This window comes from Anas acuta, chromosome 3, assembly GCF_963932015.1.
Source record: "Anas acuta chromosome 3, bAnaAcu1.1, whole genome shotgun sequence".
NCBI lineage: Eukaryota > Metazoa > Chordata > Aves > Anseriformes > Anatidae > Anas > Anas acuta.
In genome coordinates, this window is record NC_088981.1 from 78011534 (window position 1) to 78030889 (window position 19356).

Here is a 19356-nt window from a genome sequence, read left to right on the forward strand (position 1 = left end):
TGCAAGAACAAACATGTAAAACTTAGTTGAGTCTGAATGGAGGGAATCAGCAGATTTATTACGCAATACATTTCAACATAAATCATTTACAGTGTTTTATATTAGTTCTGTATTTGCTGTATTTAGGGGAGAAAAAAAAATAGTTTGCTTGAAATGTTGACTGGGAATAAGTAATATTTTTACCAGTTTCACTTGCAAGAATCTTTTATAGTTCCTTGTAAGTTTTTGAACATCTGTAGTGGGTTTACATGACAAGGTTTTGGTAGCAGGGGGACATAGGTGTGGTTTCTGTGAGAAGGATCTAGAAGCTGCCCCACTGCTGACCAGAGCCGAGCCAATAAGCGATGTTGTTTTGCGCCTCTGTGAGAGCATATTTAAGACAGGGAAAAAAATGCTGCTCCACTCAGCAGCTGGGAGAGTGAGAGGAGTGAGGAACAGCCCTGCAGGTGCCAACGTCAGTGAAGAAGGAGAGGGCGAGGTGCTCCAGGCTCCGGAGCAGAAGTCCCCTGCGGCCTGTGGTGAGGCCCATGGTGAAGCAGGATGTCCCCCTGCAGCCCATGGAGTACCACGGTGGAGCAGGGTTCCATGCTGCAGCCCGTGGAGGAGATCATGGTGGAGCAGGTGGCCCTGCACCGATGGAGGCTGCCGCCTGTGGAAGACCCCTGCCGGAGCAGACTCCAGGCTGGACCTGTAGCCCATGGAGAGGAGACCACGCAGGAGCAGGTGACCTGGCAGGAGCTGCTGCCCATGGGGGACCCAGATTGGAGCAGTTTTCTCCTGAGGGATGGACCCCGTGGTACGGACCCATATCTGGAGCAGTTCTGGAAGAGCTGCTGCCTGTGGGAAGCCCATGCCGGATCAATTCATCAAGGACTGCATCCCGTGGGAGGGTCCCCACAGCACAGGGGACGAGAGTGACCGAGAAGGAGTGGCAGAGGAGAAGCACTGTAGACTGACCATAACCCCCATTCCCCTGTTCCCCTGCACCGCTTGGGGGGAGGAGGTGGAAGAGGGTGAATTGGGGGGAAGGTGCTTTTGGTTTCTTTCTTTTGTTTCTTACTTCTCTAGCTTGTTAGTAATAAGCAATAAATATTACTATCTCCTTATGCTGAGTCTGTTTTGCCAGTTACAATAATTACTGTGTGGTCTCCTTGTCCTTATCTCAACCTTTGAGCCCTTTTTATCATATTTTCTCCCCATTCCTCTTTGAGGAGGGGGAGTGAGAAAGCGATTGTGGTGGAGCTCGGCTGCCCACTCGAGCAGAACCACCACATCTCTGAAGAAGCTTTGCTTCTTTACTTCTTTACTGTAGAAGCTTTACTTCTACAGCAATAAAGTGTAAAAATTAATTAAAGGAAAATGTCTGTAGTAGTGTTATACAATATTGTCCCACCTTATGTTTATTTTTAACATTTTATGTTATTGGTACTAATGTTAGCAAGACTGGAGTTTTGCATGTTTTGTACAATTATACTTTCTTTTTAAATATTAAATATGTCACCTTCAGGATTTGTTTCCTTTTCCACAAAATGTAATGTATATTACTCTTTAAACCTTGACATATAAATCATTTACTCAACGTACCCTAAAGCAACAAAGGATCAATTGAATAGTAATGGACATACATATATTTTCACACATATTTCATTTTGACAATTGTATCAGAGAAAGTTTTTTCCCCTTGTTTAAATATCTCTTTTTCCAGTGTATATGTATACATCTGTGTATACATTTGCAATAAGGTGAGAAGCTTTTTTTGCTCTGCAGGAGGGTTGGAACACTTACATTGTATACCACAATTAGGTTTAGCTGTCAAGTGCATTTTAATAATCTAAATTGCCATCCATTGTGTAATATTCTATATAGTGCTTAATTACCTCAGTGTTTGTCAGAGGTTGAGAGTATTGAAGTGGCCTCAAAAAGAATCATATTTCATATATTCCTGTTTCATATTCTTTTTTTCCCAAAAGCAAAACAAACATAGTAGATTGCTTCAAAGTATCAAAATATATTTTATATTCATCCACATTCAGGAAAAATATGATGGCAGGTTGCTAAGGTTAAAAGACAGATGTGATGCTAGACAGCATTGAATAGCAAATATATTAAAAGTAATTACATATACATGTGGAGGATCTTCTGGCTATTTAACTTGAAGGTTAATGAAGAAGAAAATTCTCCCTCCACTGAGGTTACAAGTTTTTCACAGCTCCTGTTCCACCATAAGCCAATTCCATTCAGTCCTTCCTGTTATCTGTACTATCATGTTTGCTGTTTTCATTATTCCTGTCACAAACACATATTTAACACCACTGACTGATGCCAAGCAACATGGAATATGTATGTTCTGGCAAACTAGAAAGGAACAATGCACAGACCTGTACACAGATATGTGATTATTCATACTGTTAAATTCTTAGCATGGCCCCTGAAATAATTTTGGACTCATCAGCTAGCACTCTCTGAGACAAAGCCCAGGCACAGTTTGGTGCTTAGCGTGGACTAGGGACTCCTCTTCAGAAGCAATCTGGATGCAGTCACTATGGTTTGGAACAAAAGAGAATTTATCAATACAGATATAATCTGTGCCAAGGCAACTGGCAGCAGGGCCTAAGAATAGTTTGTGTTGTATTTTCTTTATTAGTACAAGCATAGCCATGGATTCTAGACAATGAACATCAAATGCTCCCCATGTCACTACATCCATTTGGATTCTGCATGCTTACTTTTAGCTTTGCAGTATGACAAGTTACTTGCATCTATCTAAAACCCAGCATGACTTAAGCATTACTGCAGAAGGCTTTACATATTTTTAACTAAGGAAAGTGGAAGATTAAAATCAAACTAATTCTTTATTTAGGCAATGCTTTGTGTTAACATTTCTTTCATAAAAAGTGTTCTGTGGGAGTCATAAATGATTCTGTACAAATTATGTCAAACTCTGCCTAATTCCCAGAAGCATTTTATGATGAATTGATGCAGGAGGTATGCTCCAGCCTGAGCATTGCATATCATTTGTTTGGTGACATTCAAGGCTGAAGCTAAATCCCTGAATGTCAGAGAGACATTCAAGATTCTGTACAGTAGTGTCTGCAGAGAGTGTTTGACCTTCACAGTAGTACTTGCTGGGGGCATTATGGTGTCTTGAATGCTCATAGGAGGCCACAGATACCTGTGGCCTGTTTTGGCAGAACATAAAGTCTAGTGCTGAGCAATTTTAGATTCAGACAGAGCTTGAAATGCAGTTGAGCCAACTGAGCCTTTTCAGAACAAAATACCGGGATTAGGCTTACAGTTTTTGCATCATCAAAAGGTGGGGACCTACCCTGACTCACTTACTGGACTTCGGATTAACTCCGTGTAATAGTCGGAAGATGGTACAAACTTTCTCAAAAACTTATTCCCAATCCACTAAACCTGTCTTTCTAAGTGTATCTACACATATGTCTACACATATGTCTTTCTAACAATCCAATCTCATTACAGCTGTCAGTACTACTCTGTAGAACATCCCAGGCAGGAAAAAATTATCAGGCTTTTCAGCTACAGGGGGTTTTTACGTGATGGAGCAACTTAAATATTCTTCTCTGTTTTGTTTTGTTTTGTTTTCTATATTTTGTATGCTTTCTAGAAGAATATCAATGTTAAAGATTTTCTTTTTTTAGAATAGTCCCCAGATACTTAGGCTGTGATTGTTCAGAGAGCTACAAGTAGGTTGCACTAGTTCAAATTCATAGTCATACCTTAAGTTGGAAATGTTCATATGATCTTTTAGTATACCACCATCCACAATCACTAGACTTCTCTTTTTTGTCACTATAACAATAATATTTTCCAGCAAGACAGTTGATGTTTAATGTCTTTTGGCCACATATTTATAATTAAACAAAGACAATGGTTACATTTTCCTTCTTAGCAAAGAAAAATACGTTTATATATATTTTTAAATGCAATATGCAAATAGTTATTCTAACAAAAGAAGGGGAAAATGGAATGGTGAAATACTTGTCCGAGTCCTTTGATTCAAATATGAGGAGATTTGAGTAATCTATTTTCAGTTTATTTTAACAGTTTACATTTTTCTCCTAAGAAATTATTAATTGTTTAGCACAAATGGGAATTGAACTCAAAGTGATGTCATGTCTGAATCTGCATCAGGCTCTGAGGGGCCAACCCACCATACAAAATTACCAGTGATTTATTTACCTCTATCTGGCTAATCCAGGAAAAGAGTAACAAAAGGAATGAGCCTACACTTAATCTAAAAACATTTTAAGCTATTTCATCACTTGAAATATATTTGTATTGGAAAAAAACAAACAAACAAACAAACAAAAAAACACTTTAATACTCCATCCGTCCACTAAAAAGACATAGCTTTTGAGTGCATATTTTCAAAGCCTTTTTTCATTCTGAGCAGTAAAACTGGTAAAAAGATTTCATCAGTATCTTTGAATTACTTTTTTTTTTTTTTTTTTTTTTTTTTTTTTTTTTTTTTTAATAGCCAGCTAATATATAATAAGGAAAAATACATCAGTGGACTGACATACACTATTTGCTTGAATTCCACTCACACTCTTCTTCCACTTTTTTGGGGGGAGGAAGATCAAAAAGTAAGGTGTTTCTCACTCCTTGACACTACTTTCTCCCCAGAACAAATACAAAGCATTGTGGTTAAATAGTACCATTTCCTATGTGAATGCTACAGCCTAGATCTTTCATTGTATTCTTTCAAATCTGGGACTACTTGATGCCTGCTTTTCAGAGGTGGTGATAGCATATGGCACTTTTTAAGCGACCACACCTGTGTAAAACCTCAAGTGCTTTCTAGCACTTGATGGATAAATTTAGAATTAGTAATACTTTAGTAATACTTCTCACAATGTTCCTGAGCATGCCTAGCTTAAATAATAATAATAATAATAAATCTACAATAACATTTTCTACAATAACATAAAGATGAGTGTTCCTTTTCCACATATTATTGCATTATTTTTACCATTATAGGAGAGGCATTAAATGATTTTTATTGTGCTTCATCCTTCCTCAGAAAAGTAGAATTTGCCTTTGAAGTGACCAGTTTGGATAAACAGATGCAAGGAGTGAGCAATGAAAAGAGGACTGGCTTGCTATTTGTATGTCTTGATATTTGACTATATATATAAACTGAAGTCTTGTGATCTTAACAATGACACATATCTTCTAACAACTTCCAAAGACACTTCCCCCACCATACTCACCCCTACAGTCAGAAATCTGGTTTCCACCTATAAATTTTCTTATTAAAGAATAATTAAATGTTGTATGAACAGAATGAACAGATTAATGCACATAATAAGTTCCTACAGTGGGAGAATCATCAAAGAATTTCATTTACCCTTTTGTAGTGTTCTGTTGCATCTCCTTTAAATGCCCCTTTAATAGAAAAAAAAAAAAAATGTTCATTCAATTGTTTGTTTTCCTTCTCCAGTGTATAAAGGAGGCACTTTTTGGCTAGAGAATGTGAATGTATAACTCTGAAATGCATCGTGAGCTGCCGGCAGGAAATTTATAACTCATGCTTCCTTATCTGCAAGTAGCATGCTCCCATTACAGAATAGGTCAAGCATTCTTTTTGTCTAAACCACATTAGATTGCTTTTGAGGGCTGTCCTGGGGCTTAAGAAGCTCTTGCTGAAGGACTAATAGAAGATAGTGGAAAGTTCAGAATATTAAAATATACAAAAGAGGAGGAGACTTATGGACAAAATCTTCCTTCAGCTTAATCAACAACAGACATCTGGAAAAATTCTACCAAAGCCAAAGAATTACTCTGGATTTATACCAGAATAACTGTAAACAAAAATAAAGGAAATAATTTGAGAGAAAAGAATGGGAGAGAAAATCAAATACACTTAAAAATAATTAAAAGGAAGAACTTCAGAAGAGAAAATGTCACAGCATGAAATCAGAACAATTGTGCTACTGTTTAGGTAAAACAACAATCAGATAAATTATAAGCCTAATTTTGTCTCATACCTAAACTAAGCCAAATGTTTTCTTGAATTGTGGAAAGATGAAAATGACATTTTGAATCTTTAGATCAGGAAGGAGTGAGAACAAGGTTTTTCATGGTGACAGCATTTTCAGTACAGCTAGAAACAATAGGTAACTGTGAGTTAAAGCTCATAAAAAGATGAGCATCTCTCATTACAGTACAGCTTATAACTTAATAGTCATAGCAGTCATCAAAAATTGGGATATGTGAGTTAAAATCTGCTGCCCGTACTTGATCAACAAATGTGCTCATTTCCTATGACTGTTAACTTGGTGCATTGCATACAGTGGAAGCCATTTTGGAGCAACATGATTCTCACTGAGCCTTTGCACTCCTGCATTCTAAACACCACTTAATCAGAAAATTCATGTTATAAAGCATTTAATGTAATCTTTAAAGATACAGACTCACAAAGTCAGAGGCTACCTGACTGTTCAAAAAATCTGTAACAGTTAAGAAACTAAACTATGAGAGAAGCTTGGGTTTAAGTCCCTGAATCATTAGTGAGATCACACACCTGCCTGAGCACCTGCCTGAGTTTTTTTTTTTTTTTTTTCTTTTGGTAACAAAATCAACATCTTTAGGCTGTGTCTCTTACTGATTTAACTTACTAATCCACAACTAAGAGAAGGCTGAACAGTCAGGACATTTAAAAATAGTTCTTGATGGGAGTACATCTGGTTAGGGTCAATGAATAAAACTTTGCTAGTGCTACTTTCAGTAATAAATTTTGGTAATTTAAGTCAAAAGTTAGAGACACAAGGAATGTGGATGAACTATAGCAAACAGAAATAGAACTTTCATTTTGTGGTGTTTGGGGGATTATCTTTTTCACTGTATTCCTTGCCTTAACCGGGGCAGTATTTTCATTTTGCAATTCTAGATATGATTCAGCCCTCAATTCAAAAGCCTAGCTCTAAGTGTCTAAGTTTATGTGTTAGAAGTTATATCAGAAGGAATACCTTATCGCTCTCTGCATCTACCTTAGAGGAGGCTGGGGATTGGTCTAGTCTCCCACGTGCCCGATAGCATGAGAAATGGGCTAAAGTTGCACCAGGGGAGGTTTAAGTTGGATATTAGGAAGATCTTCTTTACTGAAAGGGTTGTTAGGCATTAGAATAGGCTGCTCAGGGAAGTGGTTGAGTCACCATCCCTGAAGGTCTTTAAAACACGTTTAGATGTAGAGCTTAGTGATATGGTTTAGTGGAGGACTTGTTAGTGTTAGGTCAGAGGTTGCACTAGGTGATCTTGGATGTCTCTTCCAACCTGGATGATTCTGTGATTCTACACCTATTTCCTTAAAGATTATTTTAACTAATATCTTTTCAGAGCAGAAAGATACATTGATGAATTTGACTTTAGCTTCCACCTGAGAAGTTCATACTGTTCTACTATAAGAGTTATATTCACTAATCATTTTGTGGACAATTTTTATACAGGGATGTGAAGATGTGGATTAGGTAATTCTGCGGACCCTCCTGAACTAGACAGACCCGATGACCCAGGTGGCCTATTACTAATAGCCAGGTTTCTTCAAGCTATTTGGTCACACATATTAGATGTCAACAAGTGAAAACATGACAAAACACCTGGGAATTCACACAGTAATTTATATGTATTTTGTATAATCTGCAAGTCTGTAGTTTGCTTAAATTGCATATGGCACAATTGTGGTTTGAACTCCGTTTTTCCTTTTTGTAGCTGAACAACAGGAGAAGACATAATAAACTTAGAAGTACAGAAGTACAGAATTGTGTGGACAGGAACCCCAACAATAAAAAACTGCACTATATTATATAACCTGGACATTTAAACTTTTTTAAATAAAAACAAAACAAAGCAACTTAAATCTATTTTGCAGTGATTGCAATACCTACTACAGTATCCTCTATTCTTGAATTTCCTCAGGCATATAACTGCAATCACTCTATATCCTTTATATGCATTCAAACATTAGTCTCCCTTGAGATTCCTGTGGGAAATGTTCTTTTCTGGTTCTATTTCAATCAAAATCGTCAGTCATGGTATATTGATTATAGACATAAAAAATAAATAAATAAATTTCCACAAACATAACTACGCAGCAAAATAAGGTGAGAACCGCAGGACTCTTTTGCTTGTATGCAGTATTTACTACTTCATAAGAAGCTCTCAGGAGAAGCAGACTAAAACCTTATGATGAATGTCTCAGAATTTACTTTAGACTGTTCAGCAGGGAAGATTCCCCACAGAAAAGTAAGGAAAGTTATAAAGTAAAATAAATATTAAAAGGTTAATAAAAATATAAAAACATTATAAATGAACAATTCAAAACAATTTCAAAAATGATGATTTTATGCAACAGTACTTTGGTTGACTTAAGGTTGACTTAGTGTTTTTAAAGACTTGACTGTGATTTTATATATAACACTTAAAAAGAGTGAATTTATTAATTTAATACCTTCACAACTAGTGTTGGCATATAATATGGTCAACATAGAAACAGTGTTCTTCAAATGCTATAGAACATTTAATATATACAGCTAATGTCTAATCATCTTCACTGGTCAACACAGAAAGAAAACATGTTGACATGGCTGTTTAATTAGAAAATGTATCAGACAATGAAATTGCCAGAGAAACTGAGCAGGCTTTAATTGGTGTAAATTTTAAATATCCATGTGTGAATATTTCTTCACTTTTTTTCTTTGGACTTAACATTTAAACTATACTCAATCTAGTCTTAAGTATTAACGCCAATAGATTCACATCCATTGATTAGCTTTATGCACAATCTGCTATGGATAGACGTAGTAGAAATTATCATTGCTGTGGCAAAAGGACAAAAGTATCTCCCTTCAGGGAAAAAACAAACAAACAAACAAACAAACAAAAACCTTCTGATTCTTTCCTGGGCTGCCCAGATTTCGGGGTCTTCATTTTGTTCCGTTTGAACTTTTTTAACAGTTAGTTCAGAAAGATGAAAATCCACTGCAGTCATATAGCTGAATCCCATGAGATTTAATGATCCTCTGTATGTAATACTACCGTGGAAAAAAAGTGAAAAACAGAAGACCTGGAACATGGTAGCAAAAATGCTCTTTAGTAAAGTCCTTGATTTTCAATAATGCCTGTAATTTTTCTGTTGTTAGATTATATGGGATTTTTCCACAAAAAGCTTGTTTACTGTTCACCATGTATTTTGCTTTTGGCACTTCTTTATGAGGGGTGGGTGATGTGTTTTGTCAAGTTCTTCTGAACCCCAAATCCCAGCAACAGGAAAGAGAAATTGTTTCAATCCAAAAACTCTCCTATATCTGTCTATGTATAGATACTCTGATCTTGTTCAAGCAAAACAGAGCCAAAAATACATTCTCAGATTAATTTCTTCTATTTAGACTTCAACATTCACTCAGGAGAATGGCACTAGGAAGATCCTAAGGAACAAGATTATAGCCTGTGCTACCAATACATACCTTTCTTCTTTTCCTGCTTAAATTCAGTAAACAAAGCACTTAAATTCTTTATTATTACAAATGAAGACATCTATTTCCTAAAATGAATTCAGATACAAAATATAAGTCTAAGACAAGACCATCTGATTTATACCAACACAGAAAAGGAAAATTAATAAACTGCACCTCTATCAAACTATTATGAAATTACTTACTAAAACTAACAATTTACTCAATTTACTTTTTTTTTTTTTTTTTTTTTTTTTTCTGTGAGGAAAAGGAAAAACTACATCATGGCAGAGACAGTAAATCAGGTGATCACAGACTTGCATAGGCATGACAGATATGACAGATTTTTTAAGTGTAGTTTTTGTTTGTTTGTGTGATTTTTAACTTCTCATATCTGCACAAAACACCACCATAGTCTTTTGCTATTGTTTTCTAAGTACCTTAACTTCACACTGAACACAGGTTCATGGAATAGACTTTGGGCAGTGGTAAACATAGGGATAAAAATCAACAACAACAACAACAACAACAAATCAGAATTTTACAATGCAAACAACAACAAAAAATGATAGAAAATGCTGTTCTTTCATAAGAAAATGAATGGCTGCTCTGTTTTCTACGTGAAATGGTTGTCTGAACATTGTAATGTTAGTTTATTTTATAGTGTTTGTGCGATATATAATTATTACTTTTTTTTCTACAGTCACATGTGAAGATGATATTTTGACACGCATAGTAAAGTCAAGTCATTCAGCAAAGATTTTTGGAATTCATATAGTAAATCCTGGTTTTGAATTGTCATGTCTTCAGAAACATCAAAGAATGGAGCTGGGTTCTTTTAAGCAGCAAGGAATAGTTTCTGGGCAGCATTTAATCCAGCACAGCTGACCACGCAGAAGAATACCATGATTCCAGTACAACATTTTTTTTTCCAGTACAACTCTTTCCAGTACAACAACCACTCTTCCTTCTGCTAATGAGGTAAAGTAAACTTTTTTATGACAAGCAGGAGAATTGGTAAGAAATTTCTCAATGGAGGATAAAGAGGTTTTATTTTACCTGTCTGTTCCTGTGGGAACAACCACAAGTTAATATCATGTGGCCCTTAAATATGATTACTGAGTAGAATTTTAAAATACCACAAGCAAGACTTGTGGAAATAAAAATGAAGAAGTAACATAAGAATGTTAAATACATCTTAAATATATATATATATGCTAATTTTTCTGTGTCTAAGTATCTTATGCTTTTCAAGAGTCATTTTGTATGAAGTAGTGTTTCCTACTATGAAGTAGTCACTGAAGTCATATTATTATGAGCCTAAAATCACTAAAACTCAGAACATATATAAAAAAGAAAGGTATTAAGTCTTTTAACTTATAACTGGTTTTTAAAATTTAAATCTTCTAAATGTCACTTAGATTTGGCTCCCCCAAGAAATGAAATCATCAGAGAGGTATGGTTCAAGCATATTTTGTTTGATAAGTATTTTTTTTAATTTATTTTTATATATTGACTTTTTTTTTTCCTTGTATTTTCAGATGTCTAATGTCTTTATGAGTTATAACCTTTCCACTTCCAACTTTGAGAATTATTTTATTTGATTGATTGGTATAATTAGGCTGTCTAGTGAAGCGGTGGCAATTCCTTGTGCTGCTAAGCAGGAAGGAACTCCATGCTGAACTCTCACAGCCTGGGATGGCCAACAATGGGCTTGCCATAGAGAAGATGAGCTTGACCTCTGGGGAAGGTGGTGGACTCAAAAAGCAGACCTGCTTACAGTGAGCAGAAAGCAGCTGCTCATGTGTCTTCAATAGCTGGACACAAACTTGTATTTCATAAGGTCCAATGTAAAGGAAACAGTGGTGAAGCAAGATACTTCATGAATACAGAGACAGAAGAACAGACGGGAAGGTAATTCTTCAGAATTCCAAACTCTTGGCTTCTGTCTTATCTCACTGTATAGAATATCTGTAGATATAAAAACATATTTTAAAACAATATTGACTTCAATTATCTTCCAGCCCAAGGGACTTGGGCTGGAATATTCCTTCTGTCATATTCCAACACTTCAGACAGATCCTTCACATTAAGTTCTGTTTGGGTTAGGAGCTCTAATGAGACAGCTAAGAAGCAAGAGAATTATCTTTAAAAGATGTTAAAAAATTATAGCCAAAATGATAATGATGCACCCCTCTACCAATAAAATATTTGACTGTATCTTATTTATATAGTTACACAGATACATAAAAGTTAGACTAATAAATCTAGATTAGAACCTAAACCTTCATATCAGTGTCTTCATGAAAAATTTACATGTTCATTCATGTTTAATATTGGTCTTCACTCTGTTATATGGGTTTTTCCTCTCCTTGCTAGAGATTACAGCATTCATGTATACACAATGATGACATATTTTCTTATATGATCTGAGAAATTAAAATAATTCTAAATCTTCATATAAAAACAGAATAAATAATGTTTCCTTGAGGGGAAAAATAAATCATAACTTCTGTTACTTTTATTTTGCTTTGTATGTCATTTGATATTTTCTTTCAATTGTTCTTAATTTCACTACTCTTAATTTTTGTGATTAAAAAACCATTACACTGACAAATCAGAGATATTTGTTTGTTCAGGTAATCCCTAGCTGGTAAACACTAGCTGCAATACTTGATGCACCAACCCAATAAAAAAAAAAAAAATCAAGTCAAAGAATTGGAAGTTAAAACAGAGGCAGATGTGAGTCTTGGAAACTAAATTGTCTTTTAGAAAGTCACTGTAAATATATGGTGAATACATGTAATTTTGTTGAAATTCCTTTAAAAAGTGCGTATGTTGAAAACAGATTAGAGTTATTAAGGAACCAGACATTTTTGACTGATAGAATCTTAGAGAAAAGAAAAAAAAATCCTGTTTGTGTGTGCAGATAGCAACAGTAAACTCCCCCCTTAAAAACTGTGCTAGAAATTTCCATATCACAGCTGCCCAGAGTGCATAACAAGGAGAATATTAGTAATGTCCAGATGCACATAAATCTACAGGGATGCCTCTTGCCAACAGCAAAAAGAAAGAGATGACAGTGTCAATCACATCCAATAGACTATGTTAATGCTTTTCAAACAGTTCTTTCACACTCAAAAATAGGGCTCATTAATAATGTATGGTCCAGTATGAAGGAGAAGGAATGTTGCTTCCAAAACTGATAGAATTCATTGTTCATCTCTATACTCATCTGAACAATAAAGTCCCATTTCTGAAGGACAATTTTTCTTTTGTCTTTAGGACTGTGCTGAAATGATTTCAAACCAATTATACTAATTGGCCCCTTTAGTTTTCTAGGGTGTGCTGCAAATGTTGCACTTTAAGAGACTTCTCTCCCCCACTGTCTCCAATCCCCCCCTTTGCTCTGACTGGCATTTCTGGATTGTATGAGTAACTTAGCAAGCTTTTCAAAATTGCTGGGTGGGTGATTGTGCACAGCTTTTCTCTGTTCCTACGCTCTGTTGTTTGAGCAACTGTCAGGAAGGTGGGCCTGTGGTTTGCAGATATATTTTGAGACTAACAGATTGTAAACTCACACATGAGAACAGAAGAAATACTTAGAATTTGGAAAGGTTATCCACCCCTTGGAGACTAATCTCCTAATACATTATTTTTGTCAGAAAGCAACTCAATTGCTTCTCAAACAAGCCCATTATTTTTGCCTCACAAACTATTCAGAGTCATGTTTATAACTACTTGTTCATAAAAAAGGTCTTTTTATACCTGTGTGAATTCAAATTTTATTTACTTTCATTTATTTCTCTTTGTTCTATCATTTTAAATGGCAGCCTGTATTTGAACCAGTGGCTTGTAATGTTTCTGTCCCAAAAGACAAGCAGGTCATCAAGACATAAATTGGTGCACCTTCCTCTCTTGCTCTGATAAAAAAAAAGAAAAAAAAAAATCATAAATAGAGTAGGCTATCAAAATACTTAGCTTTTTGGGTTGTTCACTACAGACAGTCCCTTCAACTTTGCATCAACTCTAAAGGATGACACACAGAGACACACACACACACATATATATGTGACACCAAGGTAATCTTCCTATACACCAAGAACAACAGGAGCAACAGTGACTTCACAGCCACTTGATCTTTCCAGTTAGTCAGAGTTAAGTTCAGTCTTCAAATTTCCTCTGCAATCCATGTATCACACTGCAATGGGAAGAAAGGAGAAGAGATGTCAGTGAACGTTGTGGTCTTGTAGCTTGCAACTTCACAATCTCTTTTCATTTTATAATGTACAGAACTGTCCTTTTGATTCCATTCTGAGATCCTCATGTCTTACCCTAGGCCATGAGAACTTAAAGATCCTACTCTTCTTTTGGTGCAGTTAAAATTTATGGTTATTGCCAAGTTGGGTACTGCTCATTTTGAGTAATGTTATACGAATCTGTCAACTTGTTTGCTTGCCATTATTATTAATATTATTTATTGTTTTATTATTATTGTTGTTGTTGTCATTGTTTCCCTCTAGAGACAAATGACTTTTTTAATTTTGAAAATCTTTCAAGCAGCCTTTATGTTTTTATGAGTTCTGGTGTATGAAGTTTCAAGTCAGGAACTGGCTCAGTGTATGTATTGATGCATTGAGTTCTTTCTCTTACAAGTTCTTCAAGTTCTTTTTTTTTTTTTTTTCTTTGTTCCTTTATCTAATTTATAATTCTTTGTTACATATGCCTCAAGCAAGACATTAGAATACTTTGAGATGATAAAAAAGTAAAATAACTAAAACTAAATGAAAATTTTGAAGATCCCAATTAAAAAGTAAATATAAAGCTCTCCAGAAAGCAATTCATGAAAAAGGACTTTCAAATAAAAAAAGTCATACAACGTCCGATTTTCTTTTTTTTTTTTGAAATTTTCCAAAATCATGCTCTCCTGGCTTTTGAGACTTATCTTCAGTTAAAACTCAAAAGATAAGTGATGTTAGACAAATTTATATATTAACCTCATTGTTTAATTTTTATGAATATTTGAAAAACAATAACAAAGGTATATCAAGATTTTCACATCAAAAATGATTACAGATTAATTATTACAGATTACAGATTATCTGAAGTATGGATATGTTCCTCATAAACATGAATCATGAAAAAAAAAAAAAAAATCTGTCTACAATGAGACCTCTTAGCTCAAAAGTGTGCGGTCATTCAGGAGAAAACAAAAACACAGGAGTAAATATTTGATTCATCATAGTTATACTGGGCTGTATAAGTCTTTTCAACAGATTGAGAAGAGAGAAGGCAGAGCAATACGATATTTGAATCCAATCCAGGCAAATCTGTTAGGGAACGCCAAGCATTGCCTGAAATTCCTCTCCATTCTGGGTCCCAGAAGCCTCACTCCAATGCCATCTTTTAAAATAGTTGCCTCCATCATGTCTTGTCACACAGAGCAAAGGCAGGCTAATATGGGTGGTCAACAGTCAAGAATGATGGAAGCCCAGCGGTAGCTCCTGGGCACAGTAGAGACGTTAGAGTAATCAACAGAAACATACCAAGCAGACAGGTCACATCAGCTTGAACCAGGCCTGGCTGCTCAGCAAACCTGAAATATCTGACACAGTAGCTGTGGTAAGGGGGAGACAAGCAGAGTACCCAACAGTTATGTCTCCAAAAGAAGGAGACTATAAATTGTTAACGAGTTTGTCTTACCATATCTTGTCAGAGCTTTCATCTTCTCCCACTAATAAAAATGCAGTTTGTTATCTATGTGATTTGTATGTGCAACTGAACAGAACTGTCTCGTTGATCATCATATTGTTCAGTATAATTTTTGCAAATTTCTATTTTTTTATTTTTTTTTTTAGTGATTTTCTTAAACTTGAACCAGATCTTGCTGCTGACAATAAAGTCTCGCAGAACATTACTCTTTGCTAGCATTGCTATGTAAGCACCCTACAGGAGTTGCCACATAAATAAGTTCGAAGTTCAGCATCATCATTATCCTGAGATAAACATTAGAGCTTTTTATTTATTTTTCCCCACTATCCAGAAGAATCCTGAGCAGCAGCATAGAGACTGATCTTCATGAAGATACACTTTCTCTCTCCCACTAATCTGCAGAAAAATATCCAGGCCTCATTTGGTAACTTCTGATGGGAAAATAACAACACGGCATTGTACAATCTGTATGATAGGGCATTTACTAGGGTTAATCAATATGTCTTCTGTTTCCAAGGCAAGAAAGAAGTCTGCAGTGTTTCATACAGTAGGAAGCTGATGACAGCCCTCCTTTCCAATAAAACTGCAGGTGTCAAGTGTGGTGTTTTTACCCTGCTATGCAGCTGAACTCTACTACAACCACTCTCTCATTTCCACTCCTCAAAGGGAAATGGGGGAGAAAATATGATGGAAAGGACTCAAGGCTTGAGATATGGACAGGGAGATCACTCACCAGTTATTGTCATGGGCAAAACAGACTCAGCATACGGAGATTAGTATAATTTACTGCCTATTACTAGCAGACTAGAGTAGTGAGAAGCTAAAAGCAAACTGAACACACCTTCCCACTCATACATCCTCTTCTATGTCATCCCCCTGAGCAACACAGGGGAACAGGTATTGGGGGCTGCAGTCAGTCCCTAATGCTTCATCAGCCTCATAATATCATTTTAATGAAACTCTGAAAATGGAACTGAAACGGTTCCTTGTAGCCCAGCATGCTCTGATTAACATTACTTTGGAATAATTTGATTCTTAAATATCAATGTATTTGTATATCTTTCAATATTTACTCTGAATGATCCCTGGGAGACAAATATATCTATATTATTTAACCTGATGATGCTAGATATTTGGAATTGATATGCTTATAAATCTTTCTTAGTAGAACCAATTTAAAGTAGAATAACTAGTAATTGAAGAACATAGGAAGTCTTGCCCACAGTGAAAGCATGACTTCAAGTTAAATATGTATGATGGCTTTATTAGGGAATTCACTACAGAAGATCATAATAAGAGTTTACTATTTTAGAAAATACGATGTAGTTTCCATCAAATACCTGTTTGGCATAGAATATTGCAATACAGTCAAGGCCAGTTTTCTTTAAATCCTAATGAGGAAATTATTCAGCTCTGTAGGAAAATCAGAAAAATGTGTATCTATATTAAAAATTAGCATGGAACTTATTCTAGTAAGAAATCTATGTATACATGATTCCATTTTAAAATAATTGAAAAGATGTTTTGCTCTTAAGAAAATCTATGCACCTAACTTAAAGTTAATGGAAATTATCTCAACTTCTGGATCTATTTACTGAGTATTTACTTAATCATCAGTTTCATGGAAACAAAATGAAAAAGTAAAAAAAATTAAATAAAAATAATAAAAAAAACAAGTAACAAACAGACAGCAAATCTGACCCAAATGGCATCATATAAGAAGATAATGCATGGTTTGTAGGACAAAATTAATTTACTAGATAACATCTGAATCCATTTATGGACTCTTCCTGAGAATGCTGATGTGGAGACATGAGAAGTAAAAAAAGCCTATAATATTGTAGAACATAGGCTCACTTATAGCTGATATATGGTCAGGATTTCACTTGCAATTTGAGCTGAATGAGCCTATTTTCAAGTTATATTTTTATGTCTCTTTTCATAAACTCTTCACCACTTCTTTACTTATAATTCTTTGCCACTTAACTTACATTTACTGGAGAGCATTCAGTCTTAGAGAGGAGGAAGATTCACTGTTCTTGAAGTATTCTGGTCAAGAGAGAGCCTTTAAAAAGAGCATAATAAATGCATATTGCATATTTCAGTAGTTGTTAAAGTCCACACCAAGCCATACCAAGTGTTTTGTTTCCTGAAGCATGTGTATCTCACGTACATCCCTCAACACCATCAGTGCTATGTGCCAATCCTTCCCACCTTCTTTACCAGTGTCTCTCTAGCTGTGGCAGACTTCCATCCCACATTCCTGTGAAACATGACTAGGTCATATTTACCTCCATTTGGATTTGCATTCCAAAAGAGCTGAGATGCTTCACTTACCGCATTTGCTGCAGCTGCAAAATCAGAGTAGTTCACCTTCAGTGACATTAAAATAGAGACTGTAATGCTCCTTTTTCTTCTTCTCTGGCACATGGTGTGAATTTTTGCAAATCAAAGCATTTCACATTCAGTTGAACTGCAGCTGCAATGTATCAGCAAAATTTGTATTCTCATACATTCTACAGCCAAACTGTAGGTGTATGACAAACTTTTTGATTCAACAGCACGCATGCCACATGCTACAAATTAGTTTTGCTATCTCTGACAGTTTTTATAAACATTTTGCATCTTCTCAAGTAACATTATATATGGCATTCATATTACATTAGAAGACAAACTGCCCATTTTTGTCACCCTCTGAATCTGCAAACTTCCAAAGAGAACCAAATTCAAGGTTTGTTTGTTTGATTGATTTGTTTTGTTTGTACATGTATATTGAGGAGGAAGATTGCTGGAATTTATTCCACTTTGATAATTTTGCATTCAGCTTTGGTAACACTATCCAAGAGCTAGTTTGTGTGACAGAAGTAGAGTAGAAGAAATGATTAGATCCAGCATGCACTCAGGAAGATAAGTCCTCCTGGCTGTATATTTTTTTTATTATTATTTTTATTTTTAGTAACATTCATATTTATCTGAAGAGAAAGATAATGAGTACAAAAAAAAAACAATCAGGATGTTAAAAGGAATTTTTTCTTAATTTAAACTTTGCAAATCATCCTACTAATTAAATTCTTGTTAGACTGTGTAAGTAGGGAAAAAAATAAAATAAAACCCAACAAGTATTTTCTAATATTCTGTTTAATGTGTATTTTATGGAGTCTTTCATATTTTATATTCTTTTCAAAATACTTCAATACATTTTTATATTTTAAGTGTTTATTTTATTACTGAAATATACATGTAACTAAAAAAAAAATCACAAAATGACATTAACTAACATGTGAATTGGCAATAAAGTGAAACTTGGAAAACTAAGCAAAAACAAAAATAAATTGATTTTTTGTGTGTGATATTTCTCTTAGATATATACAGAAAGATACTAGAATAAGACAATACTTTTAATATCTACACACTAGAAAGATCAGACATTGGAACATACAAATCAGTAAGAAGATAAATAAAGAGTAAGAGTACAAATTACTTTCAGAACACATACACTAGCATTTGCCACAGTGAAGTGTTCATCTTATCATCATTTTACATGAATTGTGTGTTAAGAACAATATAATACTTATTTTTCCAAATTTATTTATTTTCACGGAGTCCAGTATTGAGTGTATTTAAAATTTCAGTTTATCTGTAGTTCCTTTATAAACACCACAGCTACCCATGTAAAGAAAATAAATTGTGTTGGGGTAGTCAATATTTCTCCTAAAAGGACAAATCTATTCTCTGTTTGCCTTCCCTCACAAAGAGTTGATTAACCTGAAACATTTCTGTATCTAAACAATTTTCAATTGATATTTATTGTTTATACCTTGTTTACATAGTGAAATATTTTCTACATGATCTCAGGTGCTAGCTGGAATCAACATTTGTATACTAAAGTTTGCTTTCCATGTTTTTACGTTGAATAAAAATTTTTAATTTCCATGTTTTTACATTGAATAATTTTTTTTAATTTTTATTTTTTATTGTTCCAGTTTATGTCAGTAAGGAAGAGTTTTAAGCTAAGTAGGAAAAAAGGCAATTTTACTTCTGAATACGTTTGTTACCTCAAAGAAAGCATTTCTAAAAACTTCCAAACTATATTAATATAAGGAGTGAAATTTTGCCTGTCAACAAAGCTCTCAGCAACATAAAATGGAGTCCAACATTGAAGGTA

General features: G+C 34.8%; 1 long non-coding RNA gene across 1 annotated transcript; it reads left to right on the forward strand.

Moving 5' to 3' along the window:
- The first annotated feature begins 10367 nt into the window (after positions 1–10367).
- On the forward strand, positions 10368–13460 carry LOC137853053 (uncharacterized). The gene is made up of 3 exons (XR_011094197.1): positions 10368–10460; positions 10901–10935; positions 11021–13460. It is a non-coding gene; the product is annotated as an uncharacterized lncRNA (long non-coding RNA).
- Positions 13461–19356: the final 5896 nt, after the last annotated feature.